The sequence below is a fragment of the Berghia stephanieae genome, chromosome 5 (assembly GCF_034508935.2).
Source record: "Berghia stephanieae isolate SIO BIC M18660-M18661 chromosome 5, UCSD_Bste_1.3, whole genome shotgun sequence".
Taxonomy (NCBI): Eukaryota; Metazoa; Mollusca; class Gastropoda; order Nudibranchia; family Aeolidiidae; genus Berghia; species Berghia stephanieae.
In genome coordinates this window covers 59,018,927-59,023,787 of record NC_088364.1, presented here as the reverse complement: position 1 = coordinate 59,023,787, position 4,861 = coordinate 59,018,927, and the positions used below count along the sequence as shown (strand labels likewise).

The 4,861-nt window shown below is 38.7% G+C and overlaps 1 long non-coding RNA gene across 1 annotated transcript in view; it reads right to left on the bottom strand.

Moving 5' to 3' along the window:
• Positions 1-918: 918 nt before the first annotated feature.
• LOC144973329 (uncharacterized) overlaps positions 919-4,861 on the bottom strand; it is a 147,150-nt gene continuing 143,207 nt past the window's right edge. Inside the window, exon 3 of the long non-coding RNA XR_013645527.1 lies at positions 919-1,012. This is a non-coding gene — a long non-coding RNA (uncharacterized LOC144973329). The remainder of the gene's footprint in view (positions 1,013-4,861) is intronic.

Sequence of the window (4,861 nt, the reverse complement as noted above, 5' to 3'; positions counted from 1 at the left end):
GTGATGGGGTAGCAGCTGGGTTTGTTAGATCTGGCGGACAGCACTTTGCGATAAACTAGCGTCCTATCCGAAGAGTAGCAGCATTTGTCCGTTTCACGCTATAGAAACCAGGATAAACTCCGGCTCTTTGGGCCTCATGGTTCTGAAGTACTACTTTTTTTATATTCTGGCTAAAAAAAAGTATAAAGTGTTTTGTGTTTGCTTAGCAGTTTTCTCGTAATAATCTATAAATCCACCGTGAAATTTCAACATGGCCTAGGGGTATTTGTCTGAGAGATGCATTGCAACAGACCAAACATTGGACTGAAAATCTATTTAAATACTAACAAAAGTATGCAATGTTTCGAGAAAGCGATCGGAAAGTATTGAGGAAAAATGAATGAACAGGACAGTTTCACAGAAAATGAACAAAAAAGAACAATAGTATCTACTTCGTCATGGAACGTTTCGGGTTAAAACGGCTTCTTCGAGAAAATGTACGAAATTGTTATTGTTGGCGTCAGAACACAAGGTGCGAGTTCCAAACGGTACCTGATAATTTTTTTGGTTCTTCTTTGTTATTTATTCGGGGGGGGGGGGAGGTTGATGATGTTTTAGTTTGGGGGGGGGGGGTTGAGGGTTTTTGTTTGGAAGAGGGGGGGGTTAAAGCTGTTAAAAATATTTCTCTTCAATACTTTTTACAGATTTCTAACACCTTAGCACCAATGACTAATGCAATAACAGATACGCAGTATTTAAAAAAAAAAATTCGTTATATATTTAAAGTTGATGATGATGATGATGATGAGATGATTATGATGATGATGATGATGATGATGATGATGATGATGATGATGATGATGAGAGAGGAGGAGGAGGAGGATGACGTGGACGACGACAACGACGACAACGACGCCAACGAAAACAAATTGAACTTACCACCTATTCATCAAAAAGGCCCTTTATATCCACTTCGGCATCGATGTTGGCGATGACATGATTCAACATACTCCATTGTGAGGATTGAAGAGATCTGGCGGGGGGAGAGAAGGAGCAATACAAATATTATAAATAATACCAACCATACAGAGATTCTATATTGCGCATCTTGAACTAAATGTGTTCAAATCGCTTATCACAGGTTCTCAAACCAACAGCAACAAAATATTGTCTAATAGTAATGCTATGCGTTCAGGTAAAATACTAACAACATCAGCCAGCTGGATATGACGTACCAAAACAGAAAGATATGTTTAACCTTTAATGTTTATAGTTTGACTGATTAAATTTAGTGAGAACTGATCACCAAAATTACTGTCTAGAAAACAATGACAAATCGACGTCAATTTCGTTACTTCTATACATAGTTTGAAGGTCGCAACATCGCCATCCGGAAGTATAACGGACCGACACACAAAACCGTGTGTAACCATGAACGTTTATAGTGAGGTTAATACAGCTTAGTGAGAATTACTCATAAACGGAGATGGCAAAAAACCATAATAAAGACCTAAGTGACGTCAACTTCGAACTATCTATAACAAAGATTTATCTTGAAATATTGGGATAGGTAAAATAAACTTCGATTTATTAAACGTGCAGTTTTTATCGTAAGAAAATGTCACGTGTCGATTTTCTTGTACTTGATATGCAAATAGTTAAGAACAACGTGCACATATATGCAGGTCTGATAACAGAACGCAATTACGGCCTTGATTTAACTTGCTGTAGTGAAAAATATAGATAGTTCGAAGATGACGTCACCCAGGTCTTTGTTATTGTTTTTGTTTTTTTTTGCCACCCGCGTTTATGAGTAATGCTCACTATTAACCCGACTATAAACGATCATGGATACACACAGTTTTGTGTGTTGGTCCGTTATACTTCCGGATGGCAATGTTATGAGCTTCTTAGCCAAGCGCATACTATCTATATAACCATGTGTTGGTTTGAGAGTATTCCCATTGGTACAACAATGAGCCCATAATAAATTAGGTTATCAGGCCTGTAAATGAGTGCACGTTGGTTATGAAATTTTGACAATTAGAGGTCAACTAATTTATCAATGGGAGCGATCTATATTCATGTGTTCGTAAAAGCAGGTCATCAATCACATGATGTGTTGCTGTCCAACGATTGGATATTTCTTAACAAATGTAAACACGCTGCTTTGTTTACAAATGTTATAAACATACCCATGTTTCAAGCCGAATCAAGTGACCAATCGTGATGTTAGATATTTAAAAAACTGTGAACACTTTTCACTAAGTCGGTCACTTCGAGCACATTTTGCAATGTGGCCAATGACCTCGAGCTCATGGAAAGTTAATATAGATCATGCCCATTCTATCCTTATGTATTTTATGTGGTGTTGTGCCCTGGAACTGGTTGCTAGGACATAATAACCCGAACGAGTCCGGAGTTGGCCTTACCTTCCTCGGATTGCTAGGCATTCTGAACACCTTACCATTCAATCAGAGGGGTTCGAACCAGCGCTATGTAAGCGAGACGCGGGAAATCATAAGGGGTTCTTGTAAGTTTCGTTGAGCTGAACACAATACCGCAATACTCTTCAACAGTCGTAACGTCACTTCCCTCGTAATGACGAATGGTACCTTAGTAACTGGCTCTAAACTATCGGAACAATGGCGGACGCCCTTATGAAATATTTCTCCGACGAGCATAAAAGTGTATCCAGAGGAGAAAAACATTATAAATATGATCATGTTTTGACTTTTATACATTCTGATCACAAGACATATGAAAAGTTCTATCCAGCATGAAGAATATTAAGTACCGATTTTCTTTGTTTAGAACCACGATGGCTGCCGTTGCTGGGCGACGTGACATCAGACTATTGTATCCAATTCCAGCGTTTGTGTTTTATATCATTTTATTATACTAGTGTTGTTTCTCATTCGTCGAAGGCAGGAGAGAGGCAAGAATGATGAATGGATAAGTAGAGTTGTGTCGTTCCTATTTGTGTTGTAAATGTAACTTAGTTTCCGTAATAAATGTATCGTGTTTGTTAATCTTTCTTTCCTTTATTTTGTCATTGTTAATATTTTCAAGTCGTGAAACACGGGCTTTCTCTTTCTTTCTCTTCCCTCTGATCAGGCTAGGCGCAGTGCATTGGCCTGATCTTCCACTCCAAGGGAACTTATCAACGAGTTCCCTCTTTCTGTAGATAGTATGCGCTTGGCTAAGAAGCTCACAACATTGCCATCCGGAAGTATAACGGACCAACACACACAACAGTGTGTATCCGTGAACGTTTATAGTCTGGTTAATACAGTTCAGTGAGCAATACTTATAAACGTGGATGGCAAAAAAACAATAACAAAGACCTGAGTGACGTCATCTTCGAACTATCTATATGTCTCATAGAGTTTTCTTTATGTTGACGTTTCAGGCTCTACCGACTCTCCGGGAGTGGCCCGAATCGTCACATGATGTATAATACGTTTTCTGGGCAAACTGTAAAATGCTTTATGTCAGTGCAGGGCATTATTGAAGCAGCGTGACACAATGGCAAGGATAATTTATGTGATCAGGTTGGGCTGTATTTGATTATTTGTAATGTATCGATGTCGGTATCTCGTACTTGTTTGTAGAATCGGAGTGGTATTATATTATATTATGAGACAGAACGTAATTCTGTTTGTTGACACGTAGGGTGTGTGATATTTATCTAGCCCTATATCAAATACTGGCAGTTGCTTTCGTTTGACCCTCTTTGTTTTTGCTTCGTGTAGTTCTTTCTTGGAATATCTTGGATTATCCGCCAGACATATAAAAAAATTGAGCTTTTTATATAGATAGTTCTTAGTTGACGTCACTCAGGTCTTTGTTATTGTTTTTTTGCCATCCGCGTTTATGAGTAATGCTCACTAAACTGTATTAACCTGACTATAAACGTTCATGGATACACACAGTTTTGTGTGTTGGTCCGTTATACTTCCGGATGGCAATGTTATGAGCTTCTTAGCCAAGCGCATACTGTCTATAGCGCATGCGCAATATCCACTTAACGTGCTCAAAGCGATTTACAAAGTGTCCTTAACAAATAACTATGTGTAACATGGAGAACGAGACATAACGGCTGCGAAGCGATATTAATTTTTTTTTCCGATAGAGAAAACGCCAGTACTGTAAGAGAATGTGAGTAAAAAGCCTTTATCAAGGACTCAACTATGCGCCGAGCGGGGCTCAAACCGTAGCCATCGTTAAGTTATAGATAGTTCTTAGTTGACATCATTCAGGTCTTTGTTATTGTTTTTTTTTTGGGGGGGGGGGTTTTTTTGCCATCCGCGTTTATGAGTAATGCTCACTAAACTGTATTAACCTGACTATAAACGTTCATGGATACACACAGTTTTGTGTGTTGGTCCGTTATACTTCCGGATGGCTATGTTATGAGCTTCTTCGCCAAGCGCATACTATCTATAGTTTGCGCTTGGCTAAGAAGCTCACAACATTGCCATCCGGAAGTATAACGGACCAACACACAAAACTCTGTGTAATCATGAAAGTTTATAGTCTGGATAATACAGTTAAGTGAGAATTACTCATAAAAAACAACAAAGACTCGATTGACGTCAACTTCATTCTATCTACATTTTGTAAGTTGATTTCCGTTCAAAGCCCCAACGCTTCCCAGTAACCGACTTTCTGCTGGCTTCCCTTACCTATCTCGGTCAGCTATTTTCAGCGAGTCATTGAGAACAAACACCCTTTTTTGTTTGGTCACTATTGTTATTTCGTGGCTCATATTTTCTCATTAAAAAAAAAAAAGAAATTTATAAGACAGAGATAGAGAGAGAGAGAGAGAGAGAGAGAGAGAGAGAGAGAGATGGAGAGAAAGAGAGAGAGAAAGAGAGAG